Genomic DNA, 27855 nt, shown 5'->3' on the forward strand with positions numbered 1-27855 from the left:
GAAATGTCTTACAATTTAAAACCTGGTTCCTAAATCTCTGTCTTACCATTATATAATCTATCTGATACCTTTTAGTATCTCCAGGGTTCTTCCATGTATACAACCTTCTTTCATGATTCTTAAACCAAGTGTTAGTTATGATTATGTTGTGCTCTGTGCAAAATTCGACCAGGCGGCTTCCTCTTTCATTTCTGTCCCCCAATCCATATTCACCTACTATGTTTCCTTCTCTCCCATTTCCTACACTCGAATTCCAGTCACCCATGACTATTAAATTTTCGTCTCCCTTCACAATCTGAATAATTTCTTTTATTTCATCATACATTTCTTCAATTTCTTCGTCATCTGCAGAGCTAGTTGGCATATAAACTTGTACTACTGTAGTAGGCGTGGGCTTCGTATCTATATTGGCCACAATAATGCGTTCACTATGCTGTTTGTAGTAGCTTACCCGCATTCCTATTTTCCTATTCATTATTAAACCTACTCCTGCATTATCCCTGTTTGATTTTGTGTTTATAACCCTGTAGTCACCTGACCAGAAGTCTTGTTCCTCCTGCCACCGAACTTCACTAATTCCCACTATATCTAACTTCAACCTATCCATTTCCCTTTTTAAATTTTCTAACCTACCTGCCCGATTAAGGGATCTGACATTCCACGCTCCGATCCGTAGAACGCCAGTTTTCTTTCTCCTGATAATGACATCCTCTTGAGTAGTCCCCGCCCGGAGATCCGAATGGGGGACTATTTTACCTCCAGAATATTTTACCCAAGAGGACGCCATCGTCATGTAATCATACAGTAAAGCTGCATGCCCTCGGGAAAAATTACGGCTGTAGTTTCCCCTTGCTTTCAGCCGGGGAAGTAAGTTCTATTATATTGTTGTCAATCATTTTGTCGATTTGCTCCTTAACGGCTTCTTTCAAACTTCCCGGTACTGGATATGGCTTACAGAAAAATGGAGTTTCATTTTTTATTTTAAACTTACATAATTAATCACTGATATTACTGGGAAAATTGGATAATACTTCTTCGTATTCCATTAGAATTCAATATAAATCTACTTTCCGTGCATTGGTTAATATTGTGGATTCTTTTACTTTGTTTTGTATGTCAGTCCTATATGCTGATTGGTCTATATTACTGATCTCCGGTGACAGTTGTGCAGTAGCTGTTAATCACAGACAAACCCCTGCAGGTCCAGGGGTTAGAATAGGCCCGAGGTATTCCTGCCTTTCGTACGAGGCGATTAAAAGAAGTCTCACATGTTTGGACTTTATGTGATGGTGCCCTGTAGGGTTTGACCTCCATTCTTCAAAATTTTCCCAAAGAGCGAGCCATTTGGGGAAGGGCACCTTACAAGGTGCACTGTGTCGATCATGCATTGAGATCTTTAGCCCACTTTCTTGTCGTCGCGTTGCAGTCCTGCCCATTCTCCATCTCTTGGTTGAGGACACCTTCCTCAGCGCATTTTCCACCATGCATTATGCAGTGTCGATTTCTGCATAGACGATGACCATGGACTTCTTTGCACCTGATATCCAGCACAGTAGCCAGTCCATTGTGGGGGGGCCACCATGTACCCTGTTGTTTGTAGCCCCCTGACCACACATGGATCACGCTGCTGATGAGGACTAGTTCTTGGAAGTGGAGGGCTTGTTCAAAATGAGATTTGGGTCAGTCTTGATCAATACAGCATCCTATGCCCAGTCACAGGAGTAGCTCACTTGTGACAAGCTGGGGGATATTTCTGTAACCATCATGCCCCATAAGAGCTTAAATATGGTCCAGTGTAGCCTAATTCACAGAGGCCTTCTTTTGCAGTCCGATGATGAGCTGTGTGCCAATTTAGAGTGGCGAGGTGTACATTTCATGTGGTGTGTCCACTGGGGTCCGAAGGATAATCAGGCTTCCACTGGTGCCTTCATCTTGGCCTTCGAGGGTGATACATTGCCCGAGAAGGTCAAGGTGATGGTCCACCAGCGTGATGTAAGGCCCTATATCCCTCCACCAATGCGGTGCTTTAAGTGCTGGAAATTCGGTCATATGTCTTCCCACTGTACTTCAGTGTCACAAACAGAGATTGCAGACACCCAACACACCCCAATACTCCATGCGCCCCACTTCCATCTGTGTCAAATGCAGAGAGCACCATTTGCCTTGCTCACCCGACTGCAGGATTCTCCAGAAAGAAAGGAAAATCATGGAGTGAAAGACCCTGGACAGACTGACCAACCCCCCCCCCCCCCCCCCTCCCACGGGGCCACAACTCTTTTATGGATACGTGCATAGCGAGCATGGGACCCCGAGCTAATGTGGCCCTCCTTCCTTTCCGGGCTGCGTACCTCCCTTTTCCGCATCCTTCCCTATCCCCCATCTTCGCCCATCCTCCCCTCACCTCTGGTTCTTTCCTTCCATTTCTCACCATCTGGGTGTAGGGTTTGTGCCTACATCCGGACATAGACACTTGTAAATGTAACGCATTCTTTCCTTCTCTGCTTGTATGTCTTCATCCTTCCTTTGTCCTTCTCTTTTCCTTACCTCTTCTCTTTACCCTTTTCTCCGCTGCGGCATTTGAGACCTCTCTTGTTTCCTTTCCCTATTTTTGTTTTTCCGTTTCTCTTTCTTCCTCCCTGTGCATGACTGAAGGCCAACCAATGCATTTTCTTGCGTAGCCGGTGACGGGGTAATGCGTAATTCCCCACCCCGGGTAGACAGGTAGGACATGTACATACCCCCTGGTAACGGCCAGGCATAGGGAGGGGTGATTATCAGAGCTGATACCTTCCGAAAGTGCCGATTGGTCCCTCCATCCATTTGTCGGGAGGTGTGACCTGAGGTGTGAACAATCACCTAAGGCGAGAGTGCCCTCAGAAAGGGCCCCCACAAGGGAGAAGCACTCCATCGGAGATGCCGGTAATCATGGGTGATACTTTCGCAATGGTTTCCTCATCTTCCACTATGTCTGCTCAGAAGCGTAAGTTCCACGAGTCTCAGCCACAGACAGTCCTTCCACCGTTGCCACAGATCCTTGTTGTTTCTCAGTCTGACGAATGTCATGACTTCTCCACGGTCAACCCTTTCATTATTCAGAAAGGTGTTGACACAACTGCAGGTCATGTAAAGACTTGTTCCAGACTTGTTACAGAATGGCACCTTGTTGTTAGAAACAGTCAGTGCCCTCTAGGCACAAAGAATGCTGCGTTCTTCACTGCTACACACCTTCCCTGTCTGAGTGGAACCGCGCCATACTTTAAATTCATCACGTGGGGCCGTTTATACACGCACCCTCAACGGATTGTCTGACGAAGAAATTCAGCACTACCTGTCTGACCAGGGACGTAACAGCTGTTCATAGAGTTATGAAAAGGGTTGACACGAACACCATTCCAACCCACACTGTCTTCTTGACATTTGACAAAGTTCAACTCCCATTGAAAATCAAACCAGGCTATGAGATAATTTCCATTCGCCCTTACGCCCCAATCACTACGCGTTGCTATCGGTGTCAGCGGTTCAATCACACCAGCCACTCCTGTTCCAATCTGGACAAATGTGTTACGTGTGGCAAGGATGTCCATGAGGGTGCTTATCCACCTCCATCCCCTCGTTGCATCCACTGTATGGGTGACCACGCTGCTTCCTCTAGAGATTGCCCCATTTTTAAAGACGAATAGCTCATTCAGGAAATCAGAGTGAAGGAAAAGGTGTCGACCTTTGCTGCTCGAAAATTATTCGCCAGTCGAGAGCCCACCGTGCCTCAGACAGGAAAATACAGCACTGTCCTTGCTTCTCCTCGGCCAACAAAGGAGGTGGCCACGCAGACTTGCGACCTCACCTTTAGTGCCATGGTCGTCAGATCGGCCAGTGCAAAGATCGCCCATTCAGCCTCACCGCTTTCGCCTACCCACTCTATGGCTCACCCTTCATCGGTTTCTGCCAAATCACGAGCCCAAAAGTCAGACACCAAGACTTCGAAAAAAGAGCATACTCGTGAAGACTTTTTACATGCCCCAACTTCACAACCATTGGTTCCTCCTTCATCTAAACATCATGTTTCCAAGAAGGCTAATAAGAAACCCAGTTCATCTCCTTCTCCACCAAGGCGTGTCTCACCTACAGTATCACCTGTTGGAAATCGCCCTCAGTAGTCTTCTGTGTCGCCAAGCCGCACTGCTGGCGGCCGATCAACCGGCCGATCGCTGGTGGTAGGAGCTGCTCCTGAACAACCTATGGATCAGAATCTTCTGCCTTCAGCTGAATGCTGCTCCAGGCTGTCGGTCGCAAGCTCTGAGCAGTCGTTGAGTTGACGGCAACATTGGTCACATTCCTCCATTTTCTGCCCACCTATGTCCATTATCCACTGGAATATCCACGGCATTTGAGCCAATCGGGATGAATTGTCGATCCTCTTACGATCCTACTCGCTGGTCATCCTCTGTCTTCAGGAAACAAAGCTGCATTCCCATGACCGCTTTGTTCTCCTTCATTTTCAGTCTGTCCGATATGATCTCCTCTCTGTTGAAGGCACTCCAGCAAATGGAGGACTCATGATTGTTCTCCATGATACTCTCCATTATCACCCAATCCCCTTAAACACTTCCTTCCAAGTTGTCGCTGTCAGTCTTTCCCTTTCTGGATATACCTTTTCTCTTTGTACTGTATACATTCCATCGTCCACACCAATGGACCGAGCTGATCTCCTTCATCTTCTTCGTCAGCTTCCACCCTCTATTTGCTGGTTGGGGACTTCAATGCCCACCACCCGATTTCGGGATCTCCACATCCTTGTCCACGTGGCTCACTATTACTACACATTTTCCACCAAGTGGATCTAGTTTGCCTCAACACTGCAATCCCTAATTTTTGTCTGCCTCCACGACACATTTCTCTCATTTGGACCTTTCGGGCGGTACTGTTCCGCTAGCTCGGTGCTTTGAATGGTTCGCCCTTGATGATACACACTCGAGTGACCACTTTCCATGTGTCTTTAGACTGCAGCCTCAACTGCCATATATGCGCCCGTGACGCTGGATGTTTACCCAAGACGATTGGACACTTTTTTCGTCTCTAGCTACATTCGATGACCGTCACTTTCTTAGCATCAACGATAAGGTCACACATATTACAGACATTATTCTTACAGCTGCGGAACGTTCAATACCGCGCACCTCCGAATAGCCCCGGCGCCCCCCAGTTCCTTGGTGGAACGAGGCATGCCGTGTCGCAATACGTGAGCAGCGACGTGCTCTTAGTGTTTTCCGCCACCATCCTACTTTGACCAACTGTATCCGCTATAAGCAGTTCCATGCGCGATGCCGTCGTGTCATCCGCGATAGCAAGAAGGCAAGCTGGAAATTCTTTATTAGCTCATTTAACACCTTCACTCCCTCCTCGGAAGTTTGGAATCGGATTCGGTTGTTATCAGGCGCGCCTAGTTTCTCCCACGTTTCTGGGCTCACAGTCGCGCATGATACATTAGTGGATCCTGTCGCAATTTCTAACTCATTGGGTCAACACTTTGCTGGGATTTCGAGCTCTTCAAATTACCCGCCAACGTTTCTCCTGAAGAAACGTGCAGCGGAAGTGCGACATCTTGCTTTCTCCTCTCAAAATCGCGAAAGCTACAATACTGTTTTCTCCATGCGGGAACTCCAACATGCACTCTCTTCTTCTCGCTCCTCCGCCCCAGGACCGGATGGTATCCACGTCCAAATGTTGCTGCATTTATCAACCCATAGACTGCATTACCTCCTTCGCCTTTAAAATCAAACTTGGACTGACAGTACTTTTCCCAGACGATGGCGGGAAGCTATCGTCGTTCCTGTTCCAAAACCTGGAAAGGACAAACATCTCCCCTCTAGCTATTGCCCCATTTCTCTCACGAGTAGTGTATGTAAGGTTTTGGAGGGTATGGTGAATTGCCGTTTAGCTTGGTGGCTGGAGTCCCGCAGTCTTTTAACACCTGCCCAATGCGGATTCCGAAAGCATCGTTCTGCAGTTGACCATCTTGTTGCTCTCTCCACTTACATCTTGACCAATTTTCTCCGGAAACGCCAAACGGTAGCAATATTTTTTGATCTGGAGAGAGCATACGATACCTGTTGGAGGACAGGCATCCTCCGCACACTGTTCTCTTGGGGCTTTCGAGGTCGGCTGCCACTATTTCTTCCCGAATTTATGGCAGAGCGCACATTTAGAGTGCGGGTGAACACTACTCTCTCCCGTACTTTCTCCAAAGAAAACGGGGTACCCCAGGGCTCCATGCTGAGTGTTGTACTGTTTGCGATTGCCATAATTCCAATTATGGACTGTCTCATTCCCTGATTCTCAGGCTCCCTCTTTGTAAACGATTTTGCTATCTACTACAGCTCTCAACGGACCAGCCTTCTTGAACGACGTCTTGAAGGATGTCTCGATCGCCTCCAGGCTTGGAGCATCGAAACCGGCCTCCGTTTTTCTCCCAGTGAGACCGTTTGTGTTAATTTTTGGCGATGTAAGGAGTTTCTTCCACCCTCCTTACATCTAGCACCTGTCAACCTTCCGTTTTCGGACGTCGCTAAATTCTTGGGTCTTATGTTTGACAGAAAACTGTGCTGGTCCTCCCACGTTTCCTATCTTTCGCGCTCGCTGTCTGCGATCCCTCAACACCCTCCGTGTCCTAAATGGTACCTCCTGGGGAGCGGACCGAGTGGTCCTTCTCCGCCTCTATCGCGCCTTAGTTCGCTCGAAATTGGACTATGGAATCACAGTTTACTCCTCTGCTCGGCCGTCTATTCTTCGTTGTCTCGACTATCCACCACCATGGATTACATTTAGTGTCTGGAGCTTTTTACACCAGCCCTGTGGAAAGCCTTTATGCTGAGGCTGCTGAACCTCCGCTGTCCAATCGGCGATCTATCATTCTAAGTCGTTATGCTAGCAATTTCTCTTCCATGCCTGCTAATCCAGCCCATGACATTTTTTTCGACACCTCCTTGGATGTAGGGTATGCAGGCTGCCCTTCCTCCGTACTACCACCGGGAGTCCGCTTCCATCAACTGCTCCATTCTCTTTCCTTCCGCTTTCCTGAAACCTTCTTGACAAGTTGGGGACCAGCACCGCCTTGGCTCCATCCCCGGATCTGCCTGCTCCGTGACCTTTGTTAATTTCCCCCTTCACTTGTTTATCATCGGACATTTGCTGCTCTATGTGCACAAATGAAGGCAGCCACATTCATTTACACTGATGGCTCGAAAACATCGTTAGATGTAGGGAGTGCCTATATTTTTGGCGACACCCAAAATCAATTTCGGCTTCCCAACCCGTGTTCGGTTTATACTGCGGAGCCTTACGCTGTTCACCAGGCTGTCCACTACATCCGCCGCCATCAGCAGATACAGTATGTTATCTGTTCAGATTCTCTCAGCTCTCTCCTCAGTCTCCAAGCTCTTTACCCTGTGCACCCTCTGGTCCACTGGATTCAGGACTGTCTGCGCTTGCTCCACCTGGGGGGCGTCTCGGTGGCGTTCCTGTGGCTCTCGGGACACGTTGGTATCTGTGGAAATGAGGCTGCCGATATAGTGGCCAAGGCTGCAGTCTCTCTTCTTCGGCCAGCTATTCAATCGATTCCCTTTGCCAATCTACGGAGCATTTTATGTCGTCGTGTTGTTGTTTTATGGCACACACATTGGTCGACACTTCCCCATAATAAATTGTGGGACGTGAAAGCTCTTCCCTGTGCTTGGACTTCCTCCCGAACGAGTCATCGGGTGGAGGTAATTGTAACTAGACTCCGGATAGGGCACTATCTTTTTAGCCATCGACATCTTTTAAGCGGCGATCCTCCCCCACTCTGTCCCCACTGCTCTCAGCTGTGGACGGTAAGACACCTTTTAATTGAGTACCCCTATTTTACTCCGTTACGCGCCCGTCTACAGCTGTCGCCTGATATATTGTCCATTTTAGCAGATGACACGCGCTCGGCCGATTGCATTTTCGAGTTTATTAGAGCCAGTGAAATGACGTCAGTCATTTGAAGCTTTTCTTGGGGACAACCAATCCCTTTCTGTAGTGGATTTTTAAGCCTTCCTTCTGCTTTTAGTTTCTCCAATTTTTTGAGTTTCGTTCCCATTGCTGCTGGTTTCCATTTTCGGTTTTTACTGTATCCTAAGTCACGGATCGGGCGCTAATGACCATAGCAGTTTTGCGCCCTAAAACCAAAACAAAAAAAAAAAAAAAAAAAAAAAAAATACTGAGCTACACTGAGGCTAAGAGAAAATTTGATCGCCTGCATCCTGTGCATATGACATCATCTTACCCTGCTGCTACAACAGTTCTGCAACCATTAACTCCGCAAACCTAGGTCACCTCTTAGAGCTGGAAGACTACACCTGCACCCTTGATGGTGGGGCTTTTAAGCCAGAGAAGTGTAAGTCTTCTTTGGCTTTTCTCACTAGGAATGGGTCTCTTGGGTCACTCTGTTCCCAGGTTTCTTATAGTGGGGAAGATGACACCTGCCAGTGGCTGAAGAGCCCAAAAGGAGCTGGTCATAGGGCTTCACGCTCATCCTCAGTCCCGGAGACTGAGTCAGGGAAACCCAAGGAGCAGTGAGAGAAGTCCAAAAAGAAAACCCCTAAGACCAAGGAAACTGTGGTGGCAGCCACAAACTCTGTGGCTGAGGATGGGGTGGAGATTTTGGCGTCTCCTGAGGACCTACATCTTGCCAGACCCTCAGGCACAATGGATAGAGACTGCTCAGGCAATAAATTGATGCCAGCAGGTGACTCTGAGGCATAAACTGCCTCATTGAATGTTCCTTGCCTTCCCAGTCTCACGATGTCATCCTCCAGTGGAATTGCAGCGGTCTTTTGCACTGCCTGGCTGAACTACGGCAACTGTTCAGTTTTACAACTACTATCTGCATTGCCCTCCAGGAAACCTGGTTCCGAGCAATGCGGACCTCTTCCCTTCACGGCTATAAGGGATATTACAGGAACCAAAGCACTATAATCGAGTGTCAGGTCGGACTTGCGTTTACATCCTAAACTTGGTCTGTAGTGAACATGTGCATCTTCAAACCTACATCTACATCCATACTGCACAATCCACCATACAGAGTGTGGGGGAGTATACTGTGTACCACAACTAGCATCTTCTCTCCCTGTTCCACTCACAAACAGATAGAGGGAAAAATGACTGAATACATGCCTCTGTACGAGCCCTAATCTCTCATATCTTATCTTTGTGGTCTTTCTGCAAAATGTAAGTTGGCGGCAGTAAAATTGTACTGCAGTTAGCCTCAAATGCTGGTTCTCTAAATTTCCTCAGTGGCAATTCATGAAAAGAATGCCTCCTTTCCTCCAGAGCCTCCACCCAAGTTCCTGAAGCATTTCTGTAACACTCCCGTGATGATCAAACCTACCAGTAACAAATCTAGCAGCCTGCCTCTGAATTGCTTCTATGTCCTCCCTCAATCTCAACTGATAGGGATCCCAAACGCTCAAGCAGTGCTCAAGAATAGGTTGTATTAATGATTTATAAGTGGTCTCCTTTACAGATGAACCACATCTTCCAGAAATTCTACCAATGAACCAAAGATGACCATCCGCCTTCCCCACAACTGCCATTACATGCTTGTCCCACTTCATATTGCTCTGCAATGTTACACCCAAATATTTAACCGATGTGACGGTGTCAAGCGCTACACTGCTAATGGAGTATTCATACATTACAGGATTCTTTTTGCTATTCATCTGCATTAATTTACATTTATCTACATTTAGAGTTAGCTGCCATTCTTTACACCAATCACAAATCCTGTCCAAGTCATCTTGTATTCTCCTACAGTCACTCAACAATGACACCTTCCCGTAAACCACAGCATCATCAGCAAACAGCCGCACGTTGCTATCCACCCTATCCAAAAGATCATTTATGTAGGTAGAAAACAACAGCATACCTACCACACTTCCCTGGGGCACTCCAGATGATACCTTCACTTCCGATGAGCACTCACCATTGAGGACAATGTACTGGGTTCTATTACTTACAAAGTCTTCGAGCCACTCACATATTTGGGAACCAATCCCATATGCTCATACCTTAGTTAAGAGTCTGCAGTGGGGCACCAAGTCAAATGCTTTCCAGAAGTCGAGGAATATGGCATCATTCTGATAGCATTCATCAATGGTTCGAAAGGTATCATGTGAGAAAAGGGTAAATTGCATTTCGCCGGAGTGATGCTTTCTAAAGCTGTGCTGATACATGGACAGCAACTTCTCTGTCTCAAGGAAATTCATTATATTCAAACTGAGAATATGTTCAAGAACCTGCAACAAACCGATGTTAATGGTTTTGGTCTATAATTTTGAGGATCCATCCTTCTACCCTTCTTATATACAGGCATCACCTGCACTTTTTTCCAGTTACTCGGGACTTTATGATGGGCAAAAGATTCGCGATAAATGCAAGCTAAGTAAGGAGCCAATGCAGTAGAGTACTCTCTGTAAAACCGAATTAGAATCCCATCAGGACCTGGTGATTTACTTATTTTCAACCAAATTTAGCTGCTTCACAACCCCAGGAGTGTCTATCACTATGTCCTACATACGGGAATCTGATAGAGACTCAAACGGTGGTATGTTTCTACGATCCTCATGCGTAAAAGATATCTCAAATGCTAAATTTAAAATCTCAGCTTTCATTTCACTGTCTTTCATTGCCAGGCCCAACTGATAAGTGAGTGACTGGGTGGAAGCCTTCGACTCGCTTACCGATTTTACGTAAGACCAGAATTTCATTGGGTTTTCAGCAAGATCTTTTGCTAAGGTATGACAGTGGTAGTGGTTGTATGCTTCGCGCATCACTCTTTTTACAGCAGCACGAGTCTCTACTAACTTTGGCCTGTCCTCATTCTCCTGATCTTTCTTGTACTGAGAGTGCAACTTTCTTTTCTTCCTGAGCATTCGCCGAATTGCTGCATTAAACGACGGTTGGTCTTTTCCATTTGTAACCCACTTTTTTGGCACATAATTCTCCAATGCATGATTTACAGTGTGTTTAAAATTTGCCCATAATTCTTCCACATCCATACCGGTAGTAAATGAAGTTGATTCATTTACTCAGTGGGATGCTAACAACTGCTTATCTACCCTTTCTAGTAATAATACTATCCTAGCCTTCTTGACTGACTTTTAACTTTCGTAACCATAGTCGTAATGGTATCATCATGATCACTGATCCTTGTCTAAACACTGACACCATTGATGAGGTTTGGTCTGTTCATGGCTACCAGATCTAAAATATTTCCATTATGCTTTGGCTGTCGATTTAGCTGCTCAAGACCCCTCTTGAAGCTGTGGCTGTCATAATATGGACAGTGCGGGAAATAACTGTCTGCAATGTATACCTTCCTCCAGATGGTGCGGTATCCTTGTATTAGCTGCAATGATTGATCAGCTCCCTAAACCTTTCCTACTTCTGCGAGATTTTAACGCCCATAACCCCTTGTGGGGTGGTACCATGCCTACTGGCCAAGGCAAGGATGTTGAAACTTTACTGTCGCAATCCAACCTATGCCTCTTAAATACTGGGGCCGCCACACATTTCAGTGTGGCTCATGGTAGTTACTCGGCCATTGATTTATCTATTTGCAGCCCAGGACTTTTCCTATCTATTTACTGGAGAGCACATGATGACCTGTGTGGTAGTGACCACATCCCGATCTTCATGTCACTGCCCCAGCATCAGGTGCACTGACGCCTGCCCAGGTGGTCTTTGAACAATGCGGACTGGGAAGCTTTCACCTTGGATGTCACTGCTGAATCTCCCCCACGTGGTAACATTGATGTGATGGTTGAGCAGTTGCCCAGCACAATTGTGTCTGTGGCAGAAAATGCAGTCCCTCACTCATAAGGGTGCCTGAGGCATAAGGCAGTCCCTTGGTGGTCGCTGGAAGTCGCTGAAGCAATTAAGGAGCATGGGTGAGCTCTGAAATATCATAAGTGGCACCCTTCCCTGAAGCACTTCATAGCCTTTAAATGGCTCCATGCCCGTGTTCGCCACCTTATCAAACATTGGAAGAAGGAGTGTTGGGTAGATAGATCTTCACCATTGGGTGCCACACATCACCTTCCCAAAGATCAAACATCTTTTCAGGTACTAGGCCCCAACAGCTGGCCCTGGTGTTATCATAAATGGCAAGTTATGTACTGATGAAAATGCGATTGCCAAGCACTTTGCTCGAGCCTCTGCATCAGAGAATTATCCCCCATCCTTTCACACACTGAAATGGTGGCTGGAAGGGAAGGTCCTCTCATTCACTACACACTGCAGTGAATCCTATATCACCCCATTTACAGAGTGGGAGCTCCTTAGTGCCCTTGCACATTGCCATGTCACAGCTCCTGGGCCTGATGGCATCCACAGCCAGGTGATTACATATTTCTCATGTGACTACAAGCGACATTTTCTTATCATCTTATACCAGATCTGGTGCGACGACATCTTTCCATCGCAATGGCGAGAGAGCACCATCATTCTGGTGCCAAACATGGTAAAAACCCCATTGATGTGGATAGCTATCACCCCATCAGCCTCACCAATGTTCTTTGTAAGCTGCTGGAACATATGATATGTTGACGGTTGGGTTGGGTTCTGGAGTCGTGTGGCTTGCTGGCTCCATGTCAGGGCGGCTTCCGCCAGGGTCACCCTACCACTGATAATCTTGTATCCATCGAGTCTGCCATCCAAACAGCCTATTCAAGATGGCTGCACCTGATTGCCATGTTTTTTGACTTACATAAAGCATACGATGTGACTTGGTGACCTCATATTATTGCCACATTGTATGAGTGGGGTCTCCGGCGACCACTCTGGCTTTTTATCCAAAACTTCCTGTCGCTCCATACTTTCCATGTCCAAGTTGGTGACTCCCATAGTTCCATCCATATCCTGGAGAATGGAGTCCCGCAGGGCTCTGTATTGAGTGTCTCTCTATTTTTAATGGCCATTAACAGTCTAGCAGCAGCTGTTGGGCCCTCCGTCTCACCTCCTCTGTATGCAGACTACTTCTGCATTTCATACTGCTGCCACAGTACTGTTTTCGCTGAGTGGCGCCATCCACAAGGTGCAGTCATGGGCATTAGCCCACAGCTTTCAGTTTTCAGCCACAAAGTCGTGTCGTGCATTTCTGTCAGCATCGTACCAGAACACACACTTCACCTTAATGACGATCCACTTACTGTAGTGGAGCCTCAATTCCTAGGACTGGGTTAAAACACTCAATTGACTTGGCTCCCTCATCTTCGTCAGCTTAAGCAGAAGTGCTGGCAGCACCTCAATGCCTTCCATTGCTTGATCAGTAATAATTGGGGTGCAGATCACTGTATGCTGCTGCAGCTCTACAGAGCCCTTGTCCAATCCTGAATTGACTACGGAAGTGTGGTTTATGGTTTGGCAGCTCCTTCAGCATTGCATTTACTTGACCCTGTGCACCACTGTGGGGTTCCATTAGTGACAGGAGCTTTTAGGACGAGTCCAGTGACTAGCATACTGGTGGAGGCTGGTGTTCTTCCACTGCAGATCAGACATGCGCAACAACCCTCCAGTTACACAGCACACTCTCATAGTTCCCCTGAGCATCCGAATTATACACTCCTGGAAATTGAAATAAGAACACCGTGAATTCATTTTCCCAGGAAGGGGAAACTTTATTGACACATTCCTGGGGTCAGATACATCACATGATCACACTGACAGAACCACAGGCACATAGACACAGGTAACAGAGCATGCACAATGTTGGCACTAGTACAGTGTATATCCACCTTTCGCAGCAATGCAGGCTGCTATTCTCCCATGGAGACGATCGTAGAGATGCTGGATGTAGTCCTGTGGAACGGCTTGCCATGCCATTTCCACCTGGCGCCTCAGTTGGACCAGCGTTCGTGCTGGACGTGCAGACCGCGTGAGACGACGCTTCATCCAGTCCCAAACATGCTCAATGGGGGACAGATCCAGAGATCCTGCTGGCCAGGGTAGTTGACTTACACCTTCTAGAGCACGTTGGGTGGCACGGGATACATGCAGACGTGCATTGTCCTGTTGGAACAGCAAGTTCCCTTGCCGGTCTAGGAATGGTAGAACGATGGGTTCGGTGACGGTTTGGATGTACCGTGCACTATTCAGTGTCCCCTCGACGATCACCAGTTGTGTACGGCCAGTGTAGGAGATCGCTCCCCACACCATGATGCCGGGTGTTGGCCCTGTGTGCTTCGGTCGTATGCAGTCCTGATTGTGGCGCTCACCTGCACGGCGCCAAACATGCATACGACCATCATTGGCACCAAGGCAGAAGCGACTCTCATCGCTGAAGACGACACGTCTCCATTCGTCCCTCCATTCACGCCTGTCGCGACACCACTGGAGGCGGGCTGCACGATGTTGGGGTGTGAGCGGAAGACGGCCTAACGGTGTGCGGGACCGTAGCCCAGCTTCATGCAGACGGTTGCGAATGGTCCTCGCCGATACCCCAGGAGCAACAGTGTCCCTAATTTGCTGGGAAGAGGCGGTGCGGTCCCCTACGGCACTGCGTAGGATCCTACGGTCTTGGCGTGCATCCGTGCGTCGCTGCGGTCCGGTCCCAGGTCGACGGGCACGTGCACCTTCCGCCGACCACTGGCGACAACATCGATGTACTGTGGAGACCTCACGCCCCACGTGTTGAGCAATTCGGCGGTACGTCCACCCGGTCTCCCGCATGCCCACTATACGCCCTCGCTCAAAGTCCGTCAACTGCACATACGGTTCACGTCCACACTGTCGCGGCATGCTACCAGTGTTAAAGACTGCGATGGAGCTCCGTATGCCACGGCAAACTGGCTGACACTGACGGCGGCGGTGCACAAATGCTGCGCAGCTAGCGCCATTCGACGGCCAACATCGCGGTTCCTGGTGTGTCCGCTGTGCCGTGCATGTGATCATTGCTTGTACAGCCCTCTCACAGTGTCCAGAGCTAGTATGGTGGGTCTGACACACCGGTGTCAATGTGTTCTTTTTTCCATTTCGAGGGGTGTATCTCGTGTTCTTGAGTAGATCCGCTCATGCCCTGGTGAGTCATTTCTCCTGTTTACTGATTCATTGAGCAGCCTACAAGCTATCGACCAGTGCCATTCTCACCAACCTCTGGTAGCGTCCATTCAGGAGTACATCTATGCCCTGGAACAGTCCTGCTGTTCCATGGTGTTTGTGTGGACCACAGCACATGTCAGAATTCCCATCTATGAACTTGCTGGCAGGCTGGCCAAACAGGAAACACAGAAACGTCTTCAGGAGATAGGCATCTCCAAAGCTGACTTGCATTCTGTCTTACACCACATGGTTTTTTGGCTTTGGGAGATGGAATGACATAACAGCACACACAACAAATTGTGTATTAAGGAGACCATGAATGTGTGGAAGTCTTCCATGCAAGCCTCTCACAGGGAATCAGTTGTCCTCTGCCAGCTCTGTATTGGCCATACGTGGCTAATGCATGGTTACCTACTCTGTCGTGAGAACCCACCTGAGTGTCACTGTGACTCCCAAATGACAGTCGTCCACCTCTTGCTGGACTGCCCACCACTGTGCTCTTCATTACTGCTGTACCAACTGTGTGAACTCCTGTTAATGGTAACAGAGGTAAGTGATTTTTAGTTTGTAATAAGTTAAAGAATGTGCTAGAAATGAGTAACACCTCACTCCCTGAATCTGTAAATATGTTAACTTCAAAAGTCTCCATGTTTCCCACTATTATTGATTGTGTAATATTGATAGTCAAGTTTGGTTCTTCCAGTAAGAAACATTCTTTTGTTGGTATTTTGTGAGAGAAATTAAGATACTTATTATAAACCAAGATTCCTGGTGTATCTGTAGGACTGGACCCCAGCCCTGTATCCACATCTCACTACGTTTTCCTCATTACTAGTAATCACCGGTTGGTTACCAGCTTGGCATGCTATATTACCACTTTGTGCTCTATTATTACTTGCCACAAATTCCTGCATAGTTAATGGGATCAAGTGCATCCACAAAATATAATAATACTTCAATCATTCTCCACCCACTACATAATATATCCTTCCTCCGGTAAATGTTCAATAGTCTTATTAAAATTCGAACTAACCCCTCTCCCTCCATTGGTTTGTCAAAGTATTTTGCTCATGTTAAATGCCAGTCAAAATACTTTCTCATTGTTCCCCACATATTACTGTAATACTTTGGTTCCCACAAGTCTGATAATAGCTTTCCTGGGCACTTGCTGACCAATACTTCTCTTTAAATTTCTTTTGAAAATCTTCCCAAGAGGAAAAGTTTGTGTTGTTTACCATTCCCCACTCTGAGGCTTCCCCTAACAGATACCCAACAGCAAACACCATCTTTTTTTAATTTTCCCAGTTCTTGGGCATTGCTTGGTTGAACCTTTCCAAAAAATAGGTAGGATGTACTTCCCCATCTGGCTTAAACTTAGGCAATTGCTTAGATAACCCTGAATTGGCTCCCCATTGTAAATCCATCACTACCTCACTAGTTAATACCACATTAGGAGAAGTTATCCTCTTATCTACCTTGTCCTGAATAGGTTTGAATTCCTTCCATAATTCATCCATACATTTCTTGGTATCATTGAGTTCAATGGATAAGGCAGGAGACATGTTTTCAGATTACTCTCACCTGTTCCTCCAGACTACTCATATTAATTATGTCTGAGGTTTCTAATTTCTCTTGAAAGTTTCTTTCCACAGTACCTACTAGAGTGTTAATGCAAGCAATTTGCTATTGGACTATTGGTATTAACTTACCCTGTTTTTCACAGGTGCAGTATTTTGTTTACAGCAACAAATGTAACATTACATACATTCTGAAATGATCCTAACTTCTCACTAAATTCAGATTCTACATTATCACATTCATATTCAGTATCACATTCACTATCACACTAACATCCTAAAAGTGGTTACTCTGTGACTTTACATGACTGCTTAACAAACTAGTTAATTCCTCTTTCAAATCTATTTTTAAATTCTCTACTTTAGTAGTTAAAGTGTCAAATTCAGTCTTCAAATTAGCCGTAGCTTCACATAAATTACCTAAGTCTTTACTTTGTGAATCAACTTTAACACTTAACAATCCTAAAGTTCTATTCTGAACATCGAATTTATAATTTGAGTATTCACTGCATCTATTTCTCTACTTAAAGTAGAACTCTGTGCATAGAGTTTTTCCCTTAAAGTTGCACTTATTTCATTTCTCAAAGAGACACCCTTCATCTATTTTATCATTTAATTGAGTGTCTATTGAGTCTAATTTAAGACTTAGGTCCTTTCTTAAAGCTGCTGAATCTGCACTTTGGGTGTTGATTAATTTTACTACCTCAGACCAGTCTGTCATCTCCTTACTCATTTTCATTGCCATGGCTGGATCTGATGTTTCCCCAATTCTCTGTTTATTATCCATATTCTTCTTACCTTTAGATCTAGTAATCATCAAAAAATTCTACACTGAGTGCAATAACTATACTAACACTCTATTATTCAACAGTTTCTTTAACTTCACACTCAAACAGTTATTATTTTGCACTCACCCGGTGTAGAGTTCTAGCTGCGTTGGTGAGTGGATGCGTAATCAGCACCATTGAACAGCACTTGCACCGGCAGCATCGAATGTTGTTTTCAGCATCAGTGTCAGCAGGCATATGTGGAATCAGCACTGGTGATTACCAACTAGTGCCGGCATCATCAGACTTACGCTGGTTCCCATGTCTGCGTCCCTGTGATGCGTGCAAGATTTACTTACACCCCACACCAGATCTTCTTAGATGAATTATTCTTGTCGTATTTATTCTTAGTGTAATATGTGGGAATCTTCTTTTTCTTCTTTTAACATTACATCTTCCTTACATCTTCTCTTCCATAGTGCTCAGAGCCATCTTCTCTTTTATTGTGTTCATTAATTTTTGCCCTTGGAATTTTTTAGGCAGAATCCAATTCTGTGAAACAGTTCTCTTGTCCTGCTATACCTGGTCACTATGGCAACACATCGTATCTTCTGCTTGGATTTAATCTCAAAATTACTGTTTTTTCAAGCCCTTTTAACTGGTTGCCACTTTCTAACACTTTTTAACTTTTAAATGACCTGGAGAGCTGTGTGAAATTGCATTACATGCAATTTTCACAACTCTCTCACTTCAGTTGACTTACTTGATCTGCACAGCCAATCTCCTTCTGTGGATATCTTATCTGGCTCTCTCGATCTTCGAAACCTCCTTCTCTGAAGAGTACTGCTGGTTAACAGATTTTATTAGTAACACTCTCTCTCTCTCTCTCTCTCTCTCTCTCTCTCTCTCTCTCTCTCTCTCTCTCTCTCTCCCCCCCTCCCCCTACTCTACCTCCCTCCCCTCATGAAATAAGTGGATACACACATAATACTTTTAATTGTCTTGATATATTTTAACTTCCACAAATAACAAAGCATTAGAATACTTGCAAGTCAACTGACTCCTCCTGTGTTAGGCTTGATTAAAAACATCTGCAATATATTTGGTACTACAACCACATAAAATATGAACCTGTCTTGCCTCTAGCTAGTCCAATATGTGAAGTTTATTTAACAATGATTCAACTGTTCTTCTTTTTTCTTGTTACAATAGTCAATGATATTAAAAAAACCATGAGATACATAAACACTCGTTTTCTTCCAATACAGCTTCCGTGGCGCGAGCGGCAAACACTTCATACCATCACATCTACCTTGTGTTCGTGACTCTTTTGAAGCCTGCAAACAAAAACATGTCACACAGTATGTACATTCTCTCACACTTATTTATAAAATATCCTGTATTCGCAATGGTAGAAGGACGAGCGGTTCTAGAATTTATGCGGAAATTCTCAAATCGCTACAGTTTGAGTCTTAGTGCTGTGATATTACTGTCTGAAAAGTTGTTTCCAGGTTTTAGGACTATTGATCCATGTCATTTAAATGAACTGCTGTGTACAATAATATCACTCTTTCCAAATTTTATCAACATTTTCCAACATAATAAAGTTCCTTACCATGAACAACATGTGTTAAAAGGTATTACATTATAAAGCCACTCCAATCATTTCGATATTACTGCAGAAGTTGGACCATTATGGAGTAAGGGGAGTAGCTTACAATTGGTTCGCCTCTTACTTTAAGAACAGAAAGCAGAAGGTAATTATCCGCAATACTGAGAGTGGTAGTGATGTTCAGTCCCAATGGGGCTCTGTTAAGTGGGGCGTTCCCAAAGGGTCGGTGCCGGGGCTGATGCTGTTTCTTATTTATATAAATGATATGCCTTCTAGTATTAAAGGTTATTCAAAAATATTTCTGTTTGCTGATGACACCAGCTTGATAGTGAAGGATCTTGTGTGTAATATTGAAGCAGTAACAAATAATGTAGTTCATGAAATAAGTTCGTGGCTTGCGAAAAATAATTTGATGCTAAATCACAGTAAGACTCAGTTTTTACAGTTTCTAACTCACAATTCACCAAGAACCGATATTTTGATCAGACAGAAAGGGCATATTATAGGCGTGACGGAGCAGTTCAAGTTCCTAGGCGTTCGGATAGATAGTAAGCTGTTGTGGAAAGCCCATGTCCAGGATCTTGTTCAGAAACTAAATGCTGCTTTATTTACCATTAGAACAGTGTCTGAAATAAGTGATACTTCAACACAAAAAGTAGTCTACTTCGCATATTTTCATACGCATACGTTGTATGGTATTATTTGTTGGGGTAATTCTTCTGATTCAAAAATGGTATTTTTGGCTCAAAAACAGGCTGTTCGAGCTATATGTGGTGTAAGTTCGATAACCTCTTGTTGACCCCTATTCAATAGTCTGGGAAGTCTAACATTGCCCTCACAGTATATATTTTCTTTAATGTCGTTTGTTGTTAGCAATATTAGCCTAACCCAAGAGTTAGCAGCTCTCACTCAGTTAATACTAGGCAGAAATCCAATCTGCATGTGGAATGCACTTCCTTGACTCTTGTGCAGAAAGGAGTGCAGTATTCTGCTGCATCCATTTTCAATAAGCTACCACAAGAACTCAAAAATCTTAGCAGTAGCCCAAACTCTTTTAAGTCTATACTGAAGAGTTTCCTCATGGCTCACTCCTTCTATTCTGTCAAGGAGCTCCTGGAAGACCTAAAAAATTAAGCAAATCCCAGTATTGCATTGTTTATTTTCTTTATTTAAACTTACAACTTGTCACCTGAATATATTTTTTTTATATTTCATTTTATCTGTTTCTAATATTATTTCATAATTTCGTGTATAGACTTGTTCCATGACCATGGAGACTTCTCCTTAATTAGGTCCCACAGAACAATAAATAAATAAATAAATAAATAAATATTAACATTTTAACAGAAACTGTTCCCACTTAAAACCTATTTTCAGTTTACTTATTCCAAACTCTATTTACTAACTAAATTATCAATATTAATACTGCTAATGACAATTGTAATAAAATTTCCAGTGTTGCCAGTTACACAAATAACCACACAAATCCTACATGGCAACTTTGAAATATCAACATCTGAGAACAAATGGTTTTATAATACTTCTGCACTAACACATACGTGAATGTAATGAAAATAATATCGGAGTTGTAAATACAGACGTAGAACATGCTATGTGTGAAATATTACAGAATTGAATTGTTCATGAGTGCAGTATATCACATTCTTAAATAATGAAAGAGTGTCATTAACCAAGCTCTTGATGAGCCGCAGCCAGATTAGGTGCCCAACATGAACCACATGCATTTCAGTTCTTCACACTTAGTACGTTTACCTCTCTGATAAGAAGTACCCCCGCCCCCTTCCCCGTCGGTTCCCTGTGGCCAGGTAGTCGATCAATGAGCTTTGAGCGTCGGACTGCTAAGTCAACCCTATGTAGAATGGTGTTGCTGTCCCAGTTGGCTTGTGGAGAGTGCTCAGTACTCAGGCATATGAAATTTGGAGTATGGTCTTCAGATGTATGTTCGAGGTAAGTCTGCAAGTTGATCAGCTCCCTTGTTGTGGTGTGTCTTCCCCTTTTCAGCTACCACAGGAGCTGTAGACCAACATTAAGAGCTCGCACTCTTAATTCCTGTGGAGTGGCCTACCTTTTGTTCTTATTCTCTCTGTAGCTTGTGGGGAAAGAAAGATGGTCTGTAAACTTAACTTTTGTTTGACACATGTAACTTCGTTGTGTTGATAATGTTTATGATTTTTGGAAACCCCCCCAGAAATTTAGTGTGTGTCTGTATCTTTTTCCAATTCTTTGCAGATTCAGATGATGTCTGCATTTGAATGTCAGATGCACTGTGGCTCACTTTGAGTGAAGGTATCAGCCACGAAGAAGTCAATGTGCCGTAGCTGCAGAAGAAGCATGAAGATGTGATAGACGTGCTGAAGAACTGTGTGGGAGCTGTAGAAGCCCTGCAATGGCAGACGGCCCAGCTGGGAGAGGAGGACTGTCAAACTCCACAGGCAAGCAACAGCGTGAAACGTCTTCCTACAGTTATTTGTTTAAAATGTTGATTAACCTAAATGACCAAATTAGACTGTTATCTCTTCCTCATAATAGCTTGAAAATTGTCCACAGGATGTCAAATGGCTGGCCATTACAGGCTACTACTACTACTACTACTACTACTATTAACTCCAAGTTTGCTAAACTGAGGAAGCAACACGTGTTCAAGCATTGTCCCTCCACAAACCGCTTAGTGAGTGTGACAATAAAGGCCAATGGATAACTGAGAAGGTGAGTGATATATGCCTAATGAAGCAAGAGGAAAGCTTACATTTAGTATTGATACAGTTATAAGTTAAATGATTTGATTTTGTGTGGAGGGAAGAAGCGGAGGTATACAGTACCTAAAATGATAAGAGAAACTTTTGTTGATGCTTATGCATAATAATAAAAAAAATTGAAAACAAAAATCATCTCAATTGTTATGACTTATATCAATGTGTATCTTACTGCTCTATACAGTATGTCAAGTAGGATGTGCTTGGGTTGAGGGAGGTGGTCATCAGTGGCAATTGAATGTCGTATATGCTCTGAGAGTGATAGCTGTGTTTATTACAGTTTTTGTGGGACCCTCCAGGAATGATGGTATAGTGCCATACTGTCACACTGGAAACAGAATTAGGGAACCGGATAATAACTGCTAGCAGTCACTATAAAACTGACATTATTTGACACAACACTGGTCTCCAGCTTGTCTTCAGTTGGTTAACATACAGATACAAGTTTCCAAACTCAGAGTTGGACATCACTGTATAAATCAAAAACTAATGACATGATGATGACTAAATAGATGCAAAATTCATCATTGTAAGTGACTAAGGGGCACAAGTTGCAAAACATTGTGCTACTGTTACTGAAGAATCCAAATAATTTTCACAATAATGTGAAAATGTGCTGTGGTAACAGCATACATACAACAGTCTCCATATTGAAGGAGGTTGCGACTGACTGTCCACCATGACAGTATTGTGGAGGCGGTGTGATGGTGAATTATGGAAAACCGACACTCGACAATTACAGAGCTTGGCAGCCTTCCTCCCCAGATAATGCGATCCTTGATGTATGAAATTGGCACTGAGCACTTGCTCTTGAAAGAAGTGTGCATCAGGCACGTGCCAAAATACATCATATAGGATCATGAAACTGAATGACATGGGAACACCACTGACACTTTGAGAGATGTACTGTGATGGTGGCAATAGGTTTCTCAATAAGCTTTTAACAGGAGATGTGATGTGGGTTACTCACTGTGTCCAAGAAACTCGGTACCAATCAATGTGTTGGTGTCACAGTAGATAAATGGTCAGGATAAAGTTATAGCAGATAGTATTGATGCGCTCAGTGTTCTGGGAGAGGAAGGGCATTGTGCACACTGACTTGATGCATAGAAGTGAAACATGTAATGCTGTCCATTATTGTGAAACAATGGATATTTCAATGAGCCACTGAATCTGAGTGGCAAGATGCTCAGTGCTTGTATGAAGTTGATCTGTGACAGTGCTCACTGATATACAATTTGGCACACAACATCTATTCTGGAGTAGTTCAGCAGGGAGTTGGTTTACCAACCTACTCACAGTGCTGATTTTACTCCCAGCATATTTCATCTTTTCTTTCACCTCAAGAAGTTCCTGTCATTAGTTCAGCATTTTCACAATGAAGAAAGAGCTCAACAAGCCTGAGATTCTGCTTCCATTCACAGTCAGCAGGCTTCTACAACACAAGGATTAAAATTTTGTCCAGTGATATAATAGGTTTCTCACTTCTGGTGGCAGTATTGTTGAAAAATAGGTTTAGTAATGATTTGTGTGTCACCATTAAAGATTTGGATATAACTATGTTTTAGTCTTCAAAAATGATGAATTTCATTTTCTGTAAGACTCATTTTTGGTACTAAGCAACAGATCTGTCTTGAACAAGGACACTTATCATGTACCGTTTGCTTCACTTAAAACACTTTTTTTATTTGGTTTTCAGTTCTGTGTCAAAACTGTAATAACATTTGTCACATTAGTGCAGTTTATAGTTTACATCCTAATATTTACAGTGAAAAGCAGTAAAGAATTTACTGTTAGCAGATCCTTGACATTATGTGAGTTTTCTGACTTGTATGATTTGTTGGAAGTGAATGCGATTCTGTTGTATGCTTGTCACCTCAGTGAAAAATAACAGTAATCTGTATTAACTGAATGTGTATATCTTTATACAGTTGAATCACTAATTGTTGCAACTGTGAGAGAAAGCGAAGGCAAATAGAGAGGAACTGAAATCTGACCATGCAATGCAGCAGTATCAAATGGAGTTGGGAAACCAAGCCCTAGATTGAGTACAATATGTGCAGTGTCCAGCTGAATGGCAGTTTGGGGATGCAGCTCATTGGCATTATGATGCTACAGGTGAAAGTACAATATCTCTCTCTCTCTCTCTCTCTCTCTCTCTCTCTCTCTCTCTGGTTCTAGCAATATAGGTTTCATCCTCAGAATTTTTCTTCTTATTTGATGTTTCTAGATCTCTTTGTAATACAATATGATAAATGGCAAAAAGTTCAGGTTTGTTTTTCAACTAAATATATTGTGTCTAGAGTAAACAGAAGGTTACTTTAGAATAATGATATAAAAATGGTTGTAAGGAAAGAGTGCTAAGGATGGTGTTCTACTGACAAAAGTGAGCATAACAAATCCACTAGTAAAACTACTCCCACTGTACTAGTTGATACTGTTCTAGAGCATTCTTGAGTGGTTTTGGTTCATTACCAGAGAGCACTGACAAATGACACACAGAGTTCAAGGAAAGGTAGCTCATTATGCATTACCTGGAATCAGTTGAGAAAGTGTCACAGTTAAGATTAGCAATTTCAGCTGGGAATCATTGAAAAAAGAAAATTTTCACTGAGGTAAAAATCATTTCACAAAATTTCAAACAGCCAGTTTATCCTCTGAACAGCCAATTACAGGGTGTCCCACTCACACCTCCCTGATTTCAAAGGCCCAGGGGAAAAAACTACAGTAGATACCACAATGAAAAATGCACCAGATTGTAGAGCATCTTGGAAAATTTATTTATTTATCATTAGCACACCTCTACATGTGAACCATTTGCAGCATGAAGAATATAGAGTCAATATGCATTTTTGTACTAAGTTCTTTGTAACGTTTCCTCTGTTACTGTTTCAATTGAATTAGTGATATGATGTCGCAATGTAGAAATGTGACAACTTCAGTCACACACGTGGTCTTTCACAAATCCCCACATGAAGAAATCAAGCAGCATAATGTCAGGTGAATGTAGTGGCCAGACAATGAGTTCTGTGTCTGATCCAATGACTCGGAAATTTCCTTCCCAGGAACTTGTGAACAGCCATTGACGAATGTGGTGGAGCTCCGTCTTGTTGAAAAATAATGTTGGGTTACAAGTCTAGTATCTGAAGCTAAACAAACTGCTCCAAAATGTCCAGAGACTCTGACCCATTCACTTTTTGTTCAACAAAGACAAATGTCTCAACAATCCTCTCATGCATCAGCCCACACCAGATGTTTAGTTTAGGGCTGTCACAAACATGTTGAACGACAGTGTGCAGATTAAGATAAACTCAAATCCGAACATTATGGCTGTTAACACATTCTGACAGAGGAAAGATTGCCCCATCTGATTATAATCATGTTCCTATAAAACTGGTATCCATATCAATATGCTGTAGCATATCTGTAGCAAATTGTCGTTAGTGTGGTTTGGCATTCGTTGTCAGATGTTGCAGAGTTTGCACTTTGTAATCATACATATGTAGATGCTGGCGAACTACATGATGCAATGTTGACTGAAATATATCAAGTTGCCTAGATGATTGAGGAATTGACTTACGTGGGATTCTGAGAAACATTTGTCTGTTGTCCTGCACTGTCTCTTCTGAAAATCCATAACATGCACCACCGGTATGTTTCAGAACACTATCCTGTTGCCAGAAACTTCCTATACCATTTCCCAATTGTTTTCACATCAGGTGGATAACATTCATACACTCCACAGTAATTTCTGTGCACACTAATATGCCTGAAAGCCATACTACTGCTTGCGCATTGCTGTGTAGTTGCCATTTTCACTTCATGTGACTGTGACCATGCTGCACTCTGGCATTGATACTTAGCACTTCTGAGAATGAATATAAATTCTTTGAGATGCTCTAAAATGTGGTGTATTTCTCATAGTCATATCTACTGTGGTTTTTCTCTCCTGGGTCCTTGAAATCAGAGTGATTTGAGTGGGACAACCTGTAATTTGTTGCAACACATATGGATCTGTGAACATCAAAAGAGAATTAGGAATAACAGCTTCTCTAAATGATGCGGGTTTTAGAGTGTGTAGGATAGACATATTGACTGAAAGTGTCACCTAGCAGCCTCTGCCAAGTACTCGGTAATTACAGTCTCTGAGAACACTCTTGACACAGTGGTTTATGGTGGACAGGATGAGAAATCTGAAGATGTATGTGATGTCAGAATGATACTTGTTTGTTTCTGGTTCCTACCAATGGTAGCATAATATAGAAAATCAATAAATGGAAAATCTAGGATGGAATGTAACAATATCATGCAAAGTATACTTGTTACTCACTAAATAGTGGAGATGCTTTAACAGAGGTAGTGTTGACAGGAAGCTTATTTTGTGACCACCTTTTTGTTGTTCTTATCTGTGATGCAGCATCTCTGATATATGGTGAGTGACAACTATGCTTTTCATAATATTGTAACTGTGGTATGTGATAGTGCACTGACATTGTTGTACCATATTGTTTCTCTGTTAACATTTCCTGTGGCTCTAATTGTGTGCAGAGGACACTCAGTGCCCAGTAATTAGAACTAATGTTAGAGTTTCATTGAAGAGTATGTAGACATGCAGAGTACAGTATCATCTGCTAGCTAACATTTACATGTTTGTCTGTACTCACAAATTTGTGAGTAGAGGCTTACATTATTTCACTTGTATTCAAACAGCATCCTTTGTTGCCTGCTGTGTTATGTTCTTAGAGTGATTTATTAATGTGTCTGAATTGTAGAGCAATTGTGTAGCAAAAAAAAGTATAATGTTCACCAGAACCACATTTTGCTTTCACTGAATGATCATAAACAGTGTCATCTTATAATTTTTCAGTTCCTCGATATAATCTTGGTGTGTGGAGAATGTTATTTCTCTCCTTGCCTGTATACAGCTGTATCACTTTAGATTGGGCTGCTATTTCCAAGTTCATTATTAATCTGGTATTAAACCTATTGTAGTGTGTAGCATAGTATGTTGAAATTTTGGTACATTGAGGATTCAATAAGAGAAGTTAAAACAGTGCCTCTTTTATTCAGTACATGCCATAAGATTACAGAGTGACACGTGTTTCGTTACAGCACTGGCTGCTGGCACAGAGCACAATCTGGTCACTATTTGGCTGAGCTGGCCTCCACGCAGCAGGAGGCGAAGACAGTCAGCTGTGCATCCTGAGGAGAGAGAACTGATCTGGTAGAGGACTGACCAAATCAAACTCATCTAGAAATAGCTAACACAGATGGTGAGTAGCTGCCCAGTAATTAGAACTAATGTTAGAGTTTCATTGAAGAGTATGTAGACATACAGAGTACAGTGTCATCTGCTAGCTAACATTTACATGTATGCACTGTCTATTGTTTCAGGGAAAATTAAGTTTCACAAGAGTTGTCAGTAAACCTGTATCTCTACACAGATTAGCCTAAATGAAACCATTATTGTGCAAAATTAGACTGAATGTCACCTAGTAGTATTGTGGTGAGGTAAGTGTATGAGCAGAGCAGAGATGAATGGGTAGTGTGTGTGTGTGTGTGTGTGTGTGTGTGTGTGTGTGTGTGTGTGTGTGTGTGTGTGTGTGTGTGTGTGTGTGTGGAGTGAGTGTGGTGAGTGAGTGAGTGTGGTGAGTGAGTGAGTGAGTGTGGTGAGTGAGTGAGTGAGTGTGGTGAGTGAGTGAGTGAGTGTGGTGAGTGAGTGAGTGAGTGTGGTGAGTGAGTGAGTGAGTGTGGTGAGTGAGTGAGTGAGTGAGTGAGTGTGGTGAGTGAGTGAGTGAGTGAGTGTGGTGAGTGAGTGAGTGAGTGAGTGTGGTGAGTGAGTGAGTGAGTGAGTGTGGTGAGTGAGTGTGGTGAGTGAGTGAGTGAGTGAGTGTGGTGAGTGAGTGAGTGAGTGTGGTGAGTGAGTGAGTGAGTGTGGTGAGTGAGTCTGGTGTGTGTGTGTGTGTGTGTGTGTGGTGAGTGTGGTGACTATGTGTGGTGAGTGTGTGTGT

The sequence above is a fragment of the Schistocerca serialis genome, chromosome 4 (genome assembly GCF_023864345.2).
Source record: "Schistocerca serialis cubense isolate TAMUIC-IGC-003099 chromosome 4, iqSchSeri2.2, whole genome shotgun sequence".
NCBI classification, from domain to species: domain Eukaryota; kingdom Metazoa; phylum Arthropoda; class Insecta; order Orthoptera; family Acrididae; genus Schistocerca; species Schistocerca serialis.